The 17,770-nt window shown below is 41.0% G+C and overlaps 2 pseudogenes across 2 annotated transcripts in view; both read left to right on the top strand.

The window, feature by feature from the left end:
- The window catches only part of LOC144319975 (immunoglobulin heavy variable 3-23 pseudogene), a 186,786-nt pseudogene extending 180,709 nt beyond the window's left edge, over window positions 1-6,077 (top strand). Inside the window, exon 2 of the transcript XR_013385591.1 lies at window positions 5,758-6,077. The product of XR_013385591.1 is annotated as an immunoglobulin heavy variable 3-23 pseudogene (transcript). The remainder of the gene's footprint in view (window positions 1-5,757) is intronic.
- Window positions 6,078-13,194: 7,117 nt separating this feature from the next.
- LOC144319973 (immunoglobulin heavy variable 1-46 pseudogene) lies at window positions 13,195-13,739 on the top strand (annotated as a pseudogene). The gene is made up of 2 exons (XR_013385589.1): window positions 13,195-13,290; window positions 13,375-13,739. The product of XR_013385589.1 is annotated as an immunoglobulin heavy variable 1-46 pseudogene (transcript).
- The last annotated feature ends 4,031 nt before the right edge of the window (window positions 13,740-17,770 follow it).

Below are 17,770 nucleotides of genomic sequence, written 5' to 3'. Positions count from 1 at the left end.
TTGAACACTGATGGATGTTTGTATTCTTTTAAAGTTTTTGTTTATTTGAGATACAGACAGATTGCACACATAGAGGAAGGAACAGTGAGAGTAGCAAATTATTTTCTTTTTGTAAACCCAGTGTGGGGATGGGTCCTAGGACCCTGAGATCATGACCAGAGCTGAGGTCAAAGATTAACCAATTGACTAAGAACATAATTTTGTTTCTTTTCTATAGAAAAATGATTATGGATGACCTTCACCTAATTTTTAAAAACATTTTTATATTTATTTAGACAGAAAGAGATAGCAGGGGATGAGCAGATGGAGAATGAGAGAGAAAATCTCAAGGTGATTCCCCATGACCACATAGCCTGACTTGGGGCTCAATCCCAGGATCCTGAGGTTATGACCTGGGCCAAAACCAAGAGTCAGATGATTAACCACCTGAGTCACCCAGGGCCCAATCCATGCCCAAGTTCTTAATTAGGGGATCTATGTATTGTCATTGTTCTGTGTTACATATTTACTCTTGAGGTTAAGGGTCCCTTCTCTATTTTTGATACTAATCCCTTCTCAATATATAACTGAACACACTGACCTGCATTTCATAGGCTGCATTCTTGCTCTAATATTTGTTATACACAATTTCTATTTCATGTAGCCCCTGTCATCTGTTTTTCTTTTTACCTATGATTTTGCTTTTATATAAAAAAAAATCAGAGCCAAGTAAATGCCATGATGTTTTCTCCTTAGTTTTCATCTAGAGTTCCAAGGTCGAGACTTCTGAATTCTTCATTTCATGATTTTCCGTGTCCATGCATCTCTATGATGTAAGATAAGAACCAAGCGTCATTTTTTTGCACGAGGCTGTCCAACAGCATTTGTTATAGAGACTATCCTTTCCCCAGTGTGTATTCTTAGATATCCTGTGGAGAATTTACTGACTGTAGGTGCACACATTTACATCTGGGCTTCTTAAAGTGCTGTACTGTGTACATGTCTGACGATATATGGCCACACAGTATTGTCCTGAATATGCCTCTCCAAATATTTATAAAGAGGTAAGTGTGATGCCTGAGGATTGGTCTTCTTTTTCATTATTGTATGGTCACTTTCATGGGATTTGTTTTTCCATATGATGATGCGTATTTTTCTATTTAAAAAACAATGGGCACTGAGGGGGGCACTTGACAGGATGAGCAGTGGGTGTTATTCTGTATGTTGGCAAATTGAACACCAATCAAAAATAAATTTAGTATTAAAAAAACAACTGGAATTTTGATTAAGTTAATTAACATTAAATTATCAGAATGGAAACAGAAATAGTGTCTATAAAAATACAAAAAATCAAGGAGATTTAAATAAATATATGAAAAGACAAATGAAATTTAAAACTCATAGGTAGTCTAGGAAAATATATGAGCCTGAAATAAATGCAATTAAATTTCAAAGTGATGACATTATGGACACCAAAGAGATCAAATAGTCCATGAAAAAAATACAAAGATGATAATACAGCACATATTGAATAATCAAAGCAAATTTTAAAATTTCTCAAATTGCCAATCCACTAAAAGTTTTCATGAAGAAATACAAAATGTGCAAATCTGTACTAGTAAGACAAATAAAGTCCAAGATCAGATGGATTTATCTATGAAATCTACCCAATATTTTAAGAAGAATTAAGACCAAAACATCTGAATCTCTTCCAAAATAATGAGAGTGGAACATGGCCAGATTCACTTAAGGAGGCCAGGATGACTCTGACAACAAAGCAAGACAAGGACCCCACAGGAAGGGACTCAAGGTAATATCTCAGATGCACATAAATGCAAAATCCTGGCATCCTGAATGCAACAGCTCATGGAGAGGATCACACAGGAGGACCCAGAGGAAATCAGCCCTGGGGTGCAAGTATCCTTCAATAAGCCCAGATTATAAATGGGATCCCCTGAATTAACAGAGTGAAGGATTAGATGTACATGATCCTTTCATATGATGCCTAAAACCATTTGTAGAAAGCCATCACACTTTATCCTCAAAACATCTTAAAAATTGAGGCAGAAGAAATTGAGTCAATGAAATAGTGGCAATTTCCAAAACACACACACCAATACCATATTCGACAGTGAAAAACTGAAGCCTCCCTGTCAAGTCAGGAGCCACACAAGGATGCTCATTCCCCCCATGAGTATTCAACACGGTATCATGAAGGAGAGTAAACTTGACACTGTATATATGTCAGCTGGTCCCCTGGGTTATTGTGAATAACAGCCACTTGAAAACCCCCAGAGTTCAGACATGCTGAACCATATACATCCCCTTGTTGGCAGGAAATAAATCTTCTTCCAAATGTTCCCTTCTCTGTCCCAGGAGGGAAGAACCATCCTCAGCACCAGAACAGGGAACATAGGGCTCAGAATGCTGTACAAACAGGTCTTGTCCATTTCTCAATAATTCACTGACCCAAAAAAACTCATGGCCTTAAATCTCCACAAATAAAAGGTCTTGTTGTATAAGAGGCACACGGGCTGCCTACTTTGGTCATTGTCTTGGTGTCATATTCTTGGTAGCTAAAGCACAAGCAAAATGAAATACTTTACTCCCAAGATCTGTCTAGTGTCTACAGGGTTGTCAGACCAAAGAACCCAGTAAAATAGAAGAAAAATATTTTGACCACAACAATGGGAAGACCTACCTAGGAAATATAGGTAATGAAAAAATAAAAGATTTGTTAATCAGTAGATAATGAAACAATATTTTTCAGGATGTCATGATCTGTTGCAAAAAAAAACCCTTTTAATCTCCACAAACAAATATTTAAAATTAATGAATTATTTCAGAGAATTTTCAGGATGTAAAATAAACATAAAAATAATGCTTTATTTTAACAGAGTAACACAAATGATATAAAGGGAAATGAACAAAATAATTTCATTGACATTAGCAATAAAAATAAATTACATGAGGTTAAGTATCAGGACATAGTTAAAATACTGCATACTACAAATTCTCAACAATAATGAGAGATTTTTTTTAAAGATTTTATTTTTTTATTTTATTTTATTTTATTTTATTTTATTTTATTTATTTTTTATAATACATTTATTTTTTATTGGTGTTCAATTTGCCAAGATACAGAATAACACCCATCAAGTGCTGCCCTCAGTGCCCCTCACCCATTCACCACTACCCCCGCCCACCTGCCCTTCCACCACCCCTAGTTCTTTTCCCAAAGTTAGGAGTCTTTCTTGTTCTCTCTCCCTTTCTGAAATTTCCTACCCATTTCTTCTCCCTTCCCTTTTATTCCCTTTCACTATTATTTATATTCCCCAAATGAATGAGAACATATAACGTTTGTTCTTCTCCGATTGACTTATTTCACTCAGCATAATACCCTCCAGTTCCTTCCACGTTGAAGAAAATGGTGGGTATTTGTCATTTCTAATGGCGGAGTAACATTCCATTGTATACATAAACAACATCTTCTTTATCCATTCATCTTTCAATGGACACTGAGTCTCCTTCCACAGTTTGGCTATTGTGGACATTGCTGCTAGAAACATCGGGGTGCAGGTGTCCCGACGTTTCTTTGCATCTGCATCTTTGGGGTAAATCCCCAACAGTTCAATTCCTGGGTTGTAGGACAGTTTTATTTTTAACATTCTATTATCATGCATTGGAAGATTAAATATTGATATAATGTCTATCCCACCAACAGCAATTACACATTCAGTACAAACGCTATCAAAATATCACCGAAATCTTTCTAGGAAATTGAACAAACAATCTTAAAACATGTAAGGAAATAAAAAAGATTCTGAGTAGGCAAAGGAATGTGGAAAAAAAACCAAAGCAGAAGGCATCACAGTTGGGGATTTCAAAGTTATGGTCATCAAGACAGTATAATAGTGGCAGGAAAACACGCACATAGGTCAGTGGAATAGAATAGAGAACCCAGAAATGGACACACAGCTCTGAGGTCAACTTATCTTCGTCAAAGTACAAAAGACTATCAACTGCAAAAAGGACAATCTCTTGAACAAGTTGTATTGGGAACATTGGACAGCTGCAAGTAGAAGAATGAACCTGGGCCACATTCTTAGACTCCACACAAAGATAAACTCAGAGTAGATGAAAGACCTAAATGTGAGGCAGGAAACCAACAAAATCCATGAGATTTTGTGACCTCAGTTGTAACAGTTCTTGGTACTCGACTCACCAAAGGCAGGAAAACAAAATCAAAAATGAATTCTATGAACTACATTAAGGAAGGGGTTATCGTACAGCTATGGAGACACTCAACATAATTAAAAGGAAACCAAATGAATGGGAAAAGATATGGATGCCTGTGTAGCTGGAACATCTGTCTTTGGTCCACATCATAATCCCAGGGGTCTGGGATTGAGACCAGCATTTGACTCCTTGTGGGGAGCCCACTACTCCTTCTGCCTATGTCTCTGCGTCTCTGTCTCATGAATAGATAAATAAAATTGTCATAAAAAGAATGGGAGAAGATATTGAAATCTATCTTCAGGTTAAGGCTGGTTTCCAAAATCAGCAAATAAATTATGAAGGTAAACAAACAGAAGGGGAAAAGTTAAGTCAGAAATGGGCAGAAGACATGAAGAGACACCCTGTCCTGAGGTGAGTTGCCGACTCTCAGTTTATATGAGGTAGGTCATCCACATGCAAAATGAAATTTATTGTCTCCTCTAGGTCTGCCTTATATCAACTGCATGATTAGATCAGACAATGGATCCAAAAGACAAAAGGGAAATATTTTCTGCCCCAGACTGGAGGACCTACCAGAAAACTTGGGAAGAAAACTACATAAAGAAAAAGAAAAATTGGTAAACTGGAAAGAAAGTAATTTGTTTGCCTATGACAATGTCTTCAGAGGGTCAATGAGTAAAAACCTCACATAAAATCCGGAAGAAGGGATCCCTGGGTGGCGCAGCGGTTTAGCGCCTGCCTTTGGCCCAGGGCGCGATCCTGGAGACCCGGGATCGAATCCCACGTCGGGCTCCCGGTGCATGGAGCCTGCTTCTCCCTCCACCTATGTCTCTGCCTCTCTCTCTCTCTCTCTCTGTGATGATCATAAATAAATAAAAATTAAAAAAAAATCCGGAAGAAATAACTTAGAGCTTAGGAAAAATCACGATATAAAATAAGCAAATAAAATAAAGATATGTTTCTACAAACTAACAACAAATTACCTACACAAAATTAACAAAATACTCCACCGTAATTGGTTTCAAAAATAAATATTTAGGATTAAAATTTACTAAGGAGAAAAAATATTCTATGGAAAATTACGTATATTGATGAGTCTTTTGAAAATGCACACAGAAATGCAAATAACTTCACTGACACGTTAGAAATTTGTATAGTCATAGTGTCAGCTACACAAATTTCTATAGAATTCTGAAGCAACACTTTTGGTGAATTTAAAGACTCGAATGGAAGTCTGGAGCTGGTTATATAGTCAGAGGACATGCAAATAGGTTCCTCCCTCCACTGATTAAACCAGGCCCGTCCTGACCCTGCAGCTGGGAGAGGAGCCCCAGCCCCAGGATCCCAAGGTGTCATGATTCAGTGATCAGGACACAACACAGACAAACCACCATGAGTGTGTACTCTGCTGGGTCTTCCTTGTCGCTATTTTAAAAGGTAATTCATAGAGACCAGAGACCTTGAGTCTGTGAGTGGAGGAGAGTGAGAGAAACTGGGGATGTGGGACAGCTGTTTGACCAGGATGTCTTGTGTCTGCAGGTGTCCAGGGAGAGGTGCAGCTGGTGGAGTCTGGGGGAGAACTGGTGAAGCCTGGGGGGTCCCTGAGACTCTCCTGTGTGGCCTCTGGATTCACCTTCAGTAGCTACTACATGAGCTGGATCCGCCAGGCTCCTGGGAAGGGGCTGCAGTGGGTCGCAGATATTAGTGATAGTGGAGGTAGCACATACTACACTGACGCTGTGAAGGGCCGATTCACCATCTCCAGAGACAACGTCAAGAACTCGCTGTATTTGCAGATGAACAGCCTGAGAGCCGAGGACACGGCCGTGTATTACAGTGCGAAGGACACAATGAGGTGAACTCATTGTGAACCCACACACAATCCTCCCTGTAGAAAGGGATCAGGACCACCAGGGGGTGCACACTCCTCAGGACTTCTATCTTGAAATCCCAGGGGCAGGTGCAGAGGGTGGTTCTGGGCAGGTTTCCTGTCAGGGATGGGTTTTCCTCTCCAAGGAGCTATTTCCCCCTGGGAGCCCCTCTGAACACTTGATTATGTGTTTACCTATTCAGTCTCTTTCTTAGAGACCTAGAATTCAACTATAGCACTTGCACTTACTTGTGCTTAACTTTTCCTGACCCGAAATTTTAATCATTTACATTTAACGCCATTCACATCATCTGAACCTTTTAATGAGTCCTAGTGGCGATCACTGTGGATTACAGGACCCCAAGCTAACATGCTATCTTGCACATCGCGGTATAGAGGAAACCCCAATCAACACAAGAGAAAAGAGACATTCTACAATAGTGGTAATAACAGCGGGGAGTGAGATAGATTCCCAGCATGACATGGTAGGGAAATGGACTCAGAGGTCATACACACACACACACACACACACACACACACACACACACAGAATCACGAGAGTATAACCATTCATCACCTTCACCTTCATGTCTGATGAGAGCCAGGCAGACCTCTCATCACGTTATAAATGCCTGGATAGTGGAAGGGAAGGACACTGGCTCTGGGTGTGTGTTGTGGGTCAGTGGTGGGTATGGCGTCCTGCTCCAGGAGGGGCTTGTGTGGAGTTAGTGTCCCAACTGCATCAAAAGAGGGGACCCCTGGGTATTGTTTGATTTCTTTTCCTTTGGGTGGAGTAGAAGAATGAGGAAGGAATGTCAGGGAGCTAGCAGGCAATACAGACTGGACATGGTGTGAAGAATAATTTCACTAAACAAGCATCAAACTGGAGGGACAAAAGAGAAACATGGTTATTCTCAGTAGACAGATGTCTGAATCATAGGGAAAGGAGATGAATAATACATGGAAGCAGCACAAAACTTTAAATAATAATACAAATAGGCCAAGATCCTACCCGGATCTCAGATGGAAGCTGTCCTCTCCCCAAGGTCAAAATCTGGTTCTGAAGGTCATGTATACATCATGTGCTCAGAGACTGGAAGCTTCTACTGGATCAATGAGGAACCTCAGGGTGAGGAACTGGATTGGAGGACCTTCCACCTGCACGGAATAACTCATGGATCCTTCTGGTTCTGACATCAGGTTACTGTGTGTGACCTCTACCATGCCCATGTTGGAACCTAATACCCATGATATGGGGAAGGAGGTGGAGCCTTAGGGGAACAGTTAGGTAAGGAGGTGCAGCCTCATGATATGATCAGGGCCCTTATAAACCAGGACTGGGAAATTTCCCTGCACCCTGGGCCCATGTGATGTGATGGGGAAAGGACAGGGTAGGATGTGGGCAATCTCCAGAGACCACATCTGCATGCATCTGGACGTCAGACGTCCCAGATTCCAGATCTGTGAAGAGTGTCTGTTGTTTGGTCCTCCCAGTCCATGTATGATGTTCCAGGAATGTGGACAGGTGAAAGTCCATTTTTTTCTTTGTTTAAATTGAATTTACCAATATATACTATACACTCAGTGCTCATCATATCACGTCCCCTCCTTAACGCCCATCACCCAGTTCCCCCATCTCCCAACCCCTCTCTTCCAAAGACCCTCAGTATTTTTACCCCTGGAGTTAACTGTCTCTCATGATTTGTCTTCCTCTGTAATATTACCCAACTAAGTTTCACTCCTCTGTTATGATCTCTTTCAATATTTCCTATATTCCACATATGGGTGAGACCATATCATTGCCTCTCTGTGATTAATTTATCTCAGTATAATAGCTCCAGTTCCATCCATGTTGAAGGAAATGTGATTTCATGTTATTCATCCTTCCTGACAGCTGTGTAATATCCCATTGTATATGTAAACCACATATTTAGTATATTTTTATTGGAGTTCGATTTGCCAACATATAACAGCCAGTACTCATTCCGTCAATTGCCCCCCCTCAGCTCCTGTCATCCAGGTACCCCAACCCCCCAACCATCTTCCCTTCCACTACTCCTTGTTTTCTTCCCCCATAGGTAGGAGTTTCTCATGTACTGTTACTGTCTCTGATGATTCCCACTCATTCTATCTCCTTTCTCCTTTATTCCCTTGCATTATTTTTATGTACTTAGTATGTGTGAAACCATATAATGTTTGTCCTTCTCTAAATCGCTTACTTCACTCAGCATAACACCCTTCAGTTCCATCCACATTGAAGCAAATGGTGGGTATTTGTCGTTTCTAATGGCTGAGTAATGTCCCATTGTATATATAAACCACATCTTCGGGGATCCCTGGGTAGCACAGTGGTTTGGCACCTGCCTTTGGCCCAGGGCGTGATCCTGGAGACCCGGGATCGAATCCCACATCAGGCTCCCAGTGCATGGAGCCTGCTTCTCCCTCTGCCTGTGTCTCTGCCTCTCTCTCTCTCTCTGTGACTATCATAAATAAATAAAAATTAAAAAAAAAAACACACATCTGGGCAGCCCCGGTGGCGCAGCGGCTTAGCGCCGCCTGCAGCCCGGGGTGTGATCCTGGAGACCCGGGATCGAGTCCCATGTCAGGCTCCCTGCGTACAGCCTGCTTCTCTCTCTGCCTGTGTCTCTGCCTCTCTTTCGCTCTCTCTGAATAAATAAATAAATAAATCTTTTTAAAAAAACACATCTTCTCTATGCATTCATCTGTCGATGGACACTGAAGCTCCTTCCACGTCTTCTTTATCACTCTTCTGTAGAAGGGCATCATGATTCTTCCCACAGTTTGGCTATTCTGGACATTGTTGCTGTGAACATTGGGGTGCAGGGATCCCTTAATTACATTAAATTTGCGTCTTTGGGGTAAATAACATGTAGTGGAATGCCTGTGTTCTAGGGTAGCTCTATTCTCACTTTTTCAGGACATTCCATTCTGTTTTCCGGAGTGGCTAAACAAGCATGCATTCCCACCAAAAGAAGAGAAAGTTACACTTTCTCGATATCCTTGCTTATATTTATTGTTTCCAGCCTTGTTACTTTATCCATTCTGAGTTGTATAAGTGGGATCTTAGTGTGGTTTTCATTTGTATTTCCCTGATGTCAAGTCAAGTGTTCCTGCTGATTTCCCATTTTGGGACAGGTAGAGAAGATGGGGTGTTGGAGATCAGGGAGCGAGCAGGGAACACTCAAGAATACTGTGTGATGAGAAATTCCACTTAACAATTATGAGAGAACAAAAGTGGAGGAGGACCTTCTACCTGCAGGGAATAACTCATGAATCCTTTGGGTGCTGATATAGCTGTGTGTCACCTCTACCATCCTCGTGTTGGAACCAAACATCTATGTGATGGAAGAAGGAGTTGGGGACTTAGGGGAGCAATTAGGTCAGGAGATGGAGCCTCATGATGCAATCAGGAACCTTATACATCAGGATATTGGAAGCTCCATGCCCTCTGGCTCCATGTGAGGTGACAGGGAAAGGACGGGCTAGGACATGGGCACTCTAGACACCACATCTGCTTGTACCTGGACCTTAGACTTCCCAGACTCCAGAGCTGTGAGAATGAGCGTCTGTTGTTTAGTCCATTGAAACTGGGAATGTGGAGACATCACCCAGAAACACTTAAACAGGGTCTCACCTCTTATTTGTCCTATACTAGTCTGTTATCTAGTCATTTGCAAATATTTTCTCCCATTCTGTAGGTTGTCTTTGAGTTTTGTTGACTGTATCCTTTGCTGTGCAAAAGCTTCTTATCTTGATGAAGTCCCAAAAGTTCATTTTTGCTTTATTTCTCTTGCCTTCATGGATGAATCTTGCAAGAAGTTACTGTGGCCAAGTTCAAAAAGGGTGTTGCCTTTCTTCTCTAGGATTTTGATGGAATCTTGTCTCACATTTTTTTAAAAATTTATTTATGATAGTCACACAGAAAGAGAGAGAGAGAGAGGCAGAGACACAGGCAGAGGGAGAAGCAGGCTCCATGCACCGGGAGGCCAATGTGGGATTCGATCCTGGGTCTCCAGGATGGCACCCTGGGCCAAAGGCAGGCGCTAAACCACTGTGCCACCCAGCGATCTCTTGTCTCACATTTTGATCTTTCATCCATTTTGAGTTTATCTTGTGTTTTGTGTAAGAGAATGATCTACTTTCATTCTTCGGTACATGGCTGTCCAATTTTCCCAGCACCATTTATTGAAGAGACTCTTGTTTTTTCCAGTGGATAATATTTCCTGCTTTGTCGTATATTAGTTGACCATAGAGTTCAGTGTCCACTTCTGGTTCTCCATTTTGTGCAACTGATTCACTGTGTTTGTTTTTGTGCCAGTACCAGAATGTCTTGATGATCACAGCTTTGTAGTAGAACTTGGAATCCAGCATTCTGATGCCCCCGGTTCTGATTTTCCTTTCAGTATTCCCATGGCTATTTGGAGTATTTTCTGATTCCACACAAACCTTAAGTTGATTTGTTCCAACCCTCTGAAGAAAGTCCGAGGTATTTTGATAGGAATTGCATTGAACGTGTAAATTGCCCTCGGTAGCATTGACATTTTCACAAAAGTAATTCTTCCAACCCATGAGCATGGAATATTTATCAAGGTTTTTGTGTCTTCCTCAATTTCTTTCAGAAGTGTTCCATAGTTTTTAGGGTATAGAAACTTTACCTCTTTGGCTAGGGTTAATCCTGGTTATCTTTTGCTTTTGGGTGCAATTTAAGATTTTTTTGATGCCTTAACTTTTCTTTCTTTAATCTCATGGCTAGTGTATACTAATGGAAGTGATTTCTGAGCATTGATTTTGTATTCTGCCACACTGCCAAATTGCTGTATGAGTTCAATCAATCTTGGGGTGGAGTCTTTTGAATTTTCTAGATACAGTGTCATGTCATCTGTGAAAAGAAAAGGTTTTGACTTCTTTTTTTCTTTTTTGGTTTTGACTTCTTGTTTGCCAATATGAATGCCTTTTGTTTCTTTTTGAATCCTTATTGCTGAGGCTAGGACTTCTAGTACTATGGTGAATAACAATGGTGAGAGTGGATATCCTTGTCTTGTTCCTGATCTTAGGGGAAAGGTTCCCGGTGTTTCCCCATTGAGAATGATATTTGCTGTGACCTTTTTGTAGATGGATTTTAAGATGCTGAGGAATGTTCCCACTATCCCTGCACTCTGAAGAGTTTTGATCAGGAATGGATGCTGTATTTTGTCAAATGCTTTCTTTGTTTCTATTGAGAAGATCCTATGGTTCCTGTTTTTTTCTCTTGTTGATGTGATCTATCATATTGATTGCTTTACGAGTGTTGAACCAGCCTTGCATCCCAGGTATAAATCCCACTTGGTCATGGTGAATTATTTTGTTAATATTCTGTTGTGTCCTCTTGGCCAGTGTCTTGTTGAGAATTTTTGCATCTGTGTTCATCAGGGTTATTGGTCTGTAATTCTCCATTTTGGTGGAGTCTTTGGTTTTGGATTTAAGGTGATTCTGGCCTCATAAAAAGAGTTTGGAAGTATTCTGTCCCTTTCTATCTTTCAGAACAGCTTTAGTAAATAGGTATGGATTCTTCTTTAAATGTTTGATAGACTTCGCTGGGAAGCCATCTGGAATTGGACTTTTGTGTCTTGGGAGGTTTTAGATGACAGCTTCAATTTCCTCCTTGGTTATTTGCCTGTTCGGGATTTCTTTTTCTTCTCGGTCCAGTTTTGCTTATTTGTGGTTTTCCAGAAAAGCATCCATTTCTTTTGGATTGCCTAATTTATTGGCATATGAGTGGTCCTAATATGTTTTTAAAATCGTTTGTATCTCCTTCCTATTGGTTGTGAGGTATTGGGACTTCATCAAGATTCAAAGCTATGCACAACAAAATAGTCAACAAAACTCAAAGATAACTCAAAGATAATGGGAGAAGATATTTGTAAATGACCTATCAGATAAAGGGCTAATATCCAAGATCTATTTTAAAAAGTTATCTATGAAAAAAAAAGTTATCTATGTTACTTGCTGGTATGAGGTGAGTTGAGGACCCGTAATCTTCCATGATCTTGCCCCCAATATTTATTTATTTATTTATTTATTTATTTATTTATTTATTTATTTAATCAGACGAAGTGACAAAAGAGTTTGAGGGTAACAGATAGAAAATCTCAAGAAGATTCTTCAATGAGCACAAAGCCTGACCAGGGGTTGATCCCAGGAACTTGCATCATCATCTCAGCAGAAATCAAGAATTGATGGTTAACTGAAAGTTTCCCCATGGGCATCATCCTTGGGCCAATTTTTTAAAGAATGCATTTATTTATTGATGAGCGACACACAGAGACAGAGAAGCGGACTCCATGCAGCATGCCTGATGCTGGACTTGTCCTCAGTACTCAGATATCATGCCCTGAGCCAAAGGTAGACACTCAACAACTGAGGCACCCAGGTGGGATTGAGTCCCACATCGGACTCCCTGCGTGGAGCCTGATTTTGCCTCTGCCTGTGTCTCTGCTTCTCTGTGTGTGTGTGTGTGTGTGTGTATCTCTCATGAATATATAAATAGATTCTTTAAAAAATAAATAAAATGCAAGTAGGACAGGGAGTGCTACAGGATGTTTAAGTCGCCCGTTCTTTCAGGAGCATTTAACAAGCTCTAGACAATGAGGAGCACATTTGCAGTACAAGCAATTCCATGGCTTTTACATATCTGAGGTGTGAAGAGATGGAGGTGGGAATGCACTGATTACCTCACTGGATGCAGTATATTGGAGACACACTGATCCAGGAATAAGACATTCAGATCTCAGAGCCAACATCAGGTTTATAGAGGCTCTTTCATTCAGAGATGGCTTCACAATGAGGAGGATGTCCTGTGGCTTCCAGACCTTCAGTGGAGACATTCTCTCTGCAGACAGTTCAGGGATCTAGAAGGGGACCTACGTCGTCAATGAGGATTTGGACTTGGGCCTCAGGTTTGTACATAGCACAGTCCTGTGGTGATGATCTACTCCTTCTCTAGATGAGGCTTGTCTTGAGTATGAAATACTCCATCTCATGAATATGCAAATTGTCCGTGATGCATTAGGATAATAAGTATAGGAATATCTGTGCCCTGAATCACCAACACCTGCACACCCTTCCTCCAGAAGCCCCTGTGAGCACAGTGCTCACCATGGACCACAGCAGGAGAATCTTCTTCCTGCTGGCACTGGCCACAGGTAGGGGACACCCCACAAGTAAGGCTGAGGATGGGACCAGGCCCAGTCAAGGATGACTTCATCCCTTCCTGTTCCTCTCCACAGGTGTGCACTCTGAGGTCCAGCTGGTGCAGTCTGGGGCTGAGGTGAAGAAGCCAGGGGCATCTGTGAAGGTCTCCTGCAAGACATCTGGATACACCTTCATTAACTACTATATGATCTGGGTACGACAGGCTCCAGGAGCAGGGCTTGATTGGATGGGACAGATTGATCCTGAAGATGGTGCCACAAGTTATGCACAGAAGTTCCAGGGCAGAGTCACCCTGACAGCAGACACATCCACAAGCACAGCCTACATGGAGCTGAGCAGTCTGAGAGCTGGGGACATAGCTGTGTACTACTGTGCGAGACACAGTGTGAGAGCCCACATCCTGGAAGTGTCAGAAACCCTGGTGAGAGCACAGCTGTGATGGGTAATTGAGGAGTGATACAAACAAGGATTATCTGACTTCCTAATACCAACGTGTCAGGGGTTTTGGACAAACTTAATATACTCTTGTGCACATCATTCTCTATACAAAGGTTTGAAGTGACAGTTACACAGAAAGAATGATCCTAGTTAAACACTTTGTATAAAAAAATTTTTATTACATTTTATCGTGCAGATTTTTGCAACCTATTTGGACACAAAAGGTGAAACTCCTTGAGGTCTTATCTGGGAAGTGTTGGAAAGTGTTGTGCTACACAATCTGAGACTGTTGATTTGCCTGCAACAGGGTCAAAAATTTTCCCACTCGTTTTGAAATGTGACAGTGTGCTTGGAGAAAAGAAAGGATGTGAACATCATGGATGAATTTCTCTGCCCCACTCTCCGACTGATCATCATATTCCTCAGATTCTGGTAGGACACTTATGAACTCATGGTCACAAGTCCTGGGCTGACAAGTGTGCCAGGTTCAAGCTCAGTCTACATCAGCACATAATCTTGGCAGACACCCCCTTCAGTGCTGAGTTCCTACAGAGGCTCCTCCCCTCCTCCAGCCCACCCCAATGGTGTCTCAGTCCTTAGGGTATTACTGAGAGTCACCACAAACACGGGCATCTTTGGATGACCTGGGAAAATGTGACCTGAAAACCTAACCCATAGGCTTTCCATGGCCACAGTGTCCGGGTATCACACACAGGGCTCAGGTCTACAGGCATTAATTCCATATCATCTGGAGGTCTACATAAACTCAATTCATATTGCAATTCAGCAAGATAGGTTATAAAACCAATGCACAGAAATCAGAGACATTTCTATATAGTGACAGTGAGACATAAGAAAGAGAAACCCAGTAATCATTCCCATTTACAATTGTAATAACAATAGTTAAGCATGATGCAAAACAAAGAGGTAAAGGATCTGTACTGTGAGAACTGTAGAAAACTTAGAAAAGAAATTGAGGAAGACATGAAGAACTAAAGAAAAAAGAAATCCATATTCAAGGATTAGAAGAAAATATATTTTTGAATATTTATGCTACCCAAGGAAATCAACATATATTTAAAAGATTTTATTTATGTATTCATGAGAGGAACAGAGAGGCAGACAGAGCAGATGGAGAAGCTGGTTCCCTGCAGGAAGCCCAAAAAGAGCCAGATTTGGGACTCAATCCCAGGACTCTGGGATCATACCTTGAGCCAAAGGAGGACACTCATTGTGGACAGCCATGCAGAGGTCCCAGAAATTTAAATATTTAATGCTATTACTATCAAAATGTCTTCATAGTATTTTTACGAAGCTGGAATAAACAATCCTAATATTTGAATGTAGCCAGAAAATACTTCAAATACCCACATGGATGTTGAAAAAGCAAAGTAGGGATCCCTGGGTGGTGCAGCAGTTTAGCGCCTGCCTTTGGCCCAGGGCACGATCCTGGAGACCTGGGATCGAATCCCACATCGGGCTCCCGGTGCGTGGAGCCTGCTTCTCCCTCTGCCTGTGTCTCTGCCTCTCTCTCTCTCTCTGTGACTATCATAAATAAATAAAAATTAAAAAAAAAAAAGAAAAAGCAAAGTAAATGTGGAGGCATCAGAATCCCCCACTTCAAGCTGTGTGACAAAGCTGTGATCATTTTTTTATAATAAATTTATTTTTTATTGGTGTTCAAATTACCAACATACAGAATAACACCCAGTGCTCATCCCGTCAAGTGCCCCCTTCAGTGCCCATCACCCATTCACCCCCAGACCCCGCCCTCCTCCATTCCATTACCCCTAGTTCGTTTCCCAGTTAGGGGTCTTTATGTTGTGTCTCCCTTTCTGATATTTCCCACACATTTCTTCTCTCTTCCCTTATGTTCCCTTTCACTATTATTTATATTCCCCAAATGAATGAGAACATATAATGTTTGTCCTTCTCCGACTGACTTACTTCACTCAGCATAATACCCTCCAGTTCCATCCACGTTGAAGCAAATGGTGGGTATTTGTCATTTCTAATGGTTGAGTAATAGTCCATTGTATACATAAACCACATCTTCTTTATCCATTCATTTTTCGATGGACACCGAGGCTGGTTCCACAGTTTGGCTATTATTCCTCAACATCTTAAAAGCCATCTACGAAAAGCCCACAGCAAAGCTGTGATCATTAAGACAGTATGGAGGAACCTCCACACAGTTTTCCAGAGTGGCTGCACCAGTTCACTTTCCACCAACAGTGTAACAGAGTTCCCTTTTCTCCGCATCCTCTCCAACATTTGTTGTTTCCTGCCTTGTTAATTTGCCCCATTCTCACTGGTGTGAGGTGGTATCTCATTGTGGTTTTGATTTGTATTTCCCTGATGGCAAGTGATGCAGAGCATTTTCTCATATGCATGTTGGCCATGTCTATGTCTTCCTCTGTGAGATTTATCTTCATGTCTTTTGCCCATTTCATGATTCGATTGTTTGTTTCTTTGCTGTTGAGTTTAATATGTTCTTTATAGATCTTGGAAACTAGCCCTTTATCTGATATGTCATTTGCAAACATCTTCTCCCAATCTGTAGGTTGTCCTTGAGTTTTGTTGACTGTATCCTTTGCTGTGAAAAAGCTTCTTATCTTGATGAAGTCCCAATAGTTCATTTTTGCTTTTGTTTCTTTTGTCTTCGTGGGTGTATCTTGCAAGAAGTTACTGTGGCCGAGTTCAAAAAGGGTGTTGCCTGTGTTCTTCTCTAGGATTTTGATGGAATCTTGTCTCACATTTAGATCTTTCATCCATTTTGAATTTATCTTTGTGTATGGTGAAAGAGAGTGGTCTAGTTTCTTTCTTCTGCATGTGGATGTCCAAATTTCCCAGCACCATTTATTGAAGAGACTGTCTTTCTTCCAATGGATAGTCTTTCCTCCTTTATCGAATATTAGTTGACCATAAAGTTCAGGGTCCACTTCTGGGTTCTCTATTCTGTTCCATTGATCTATGTGTCTGTATCTGTGCCAGTACCACACTGTCTTGATGACCACAGCTTTGTAGTACAACCTGAAATCTGGCATTGTGATACCCCCAGATATGGTTTTCTTTTTTAAAATTCCCCTGGCTATTCGGGGTCTTTTCTGATTCCACACAAATCTTAAAATAATTTGTTCTAACTCTCTGAAGAAAGTCCATGGTATTTTGATAGGGATTGCATTAAACGTGTATATTGCCCTGGGTAACATTGACATTTTCACAATATTAATTCTGCCAATCCATGAGCATGGAATATTTTTCCATCTCTTTGTGTCTTCCTCAATTTCTTTCAGAAGAGTTCTATAGTTCCTGCCCTATGACCCAGCTATTGCACTGTTGGGGATTTAACCCCAAAGATACAGATGCAATGAAATGCCGGGACACCTGCACCCCAATGTGTATAGCAGCAATGGCCACAATAGCCAAACTGTGGAAAGAGCCTCAGTGTCCATCGAAAGATGAGTGGATAAAGAAGATGTGGTTTATGTATACAATGGAATATTACTCAGCTATTAGAAATGACAAATACCCACCATTTGCTTCAATGTGGATGGAACTGGAGGGTATTATGCTGAGTGAAGTAAGTCAGTCGGAGAAGGACAAACATTATATGTTCTCATTCATGTGGGGAATATAAATAATAGTGAAAGGGAATATAAGGGAAGGGAGAAGAAATGTGTGGGAAATGTCAGAAAGGGAGACATAACGTAAAGACTGCTAACTCTGGGAAATGAACTACGGGTGGTAGAAGGGGAGGAGGGCAGGGGATGGGAGTGATTTGGTGATGGGCACTGGGGGTTATCTGTATGTTGGTAAATTGAACACCAATAAAAAAGAGAAATATTTGAAGGTAGCCTATCTTGGAAGTTGAAGGGCACAGCACTGTTTTCAAGAATTCTGCTGAAAATGGAATCGATTCAATAAACAATATTTTGCCTCTTCTACTTCAAAAAAAAAAGACAGTATGGATCTGGTACAAAATAGACACATAGATGAAGGGAACAGAGTAGAGAACCCAGAAATGACCCA

Source organism: Canis aureus, chromosome 9, assembly GCF_053574225.1.
Source record: "Canis aureus isolate CA01 chromosome 9, VMU_Caureus_v.1.0, whole genome shotgun sequence".
NCBI lineage: Eukaryota > Metazoa > Chordata > Mammalia > Carnivora > Canidae > Canis > Canis aureus.
This window is presented reverse-complemented; position numbering and strand designations above follow the sequence as displayed.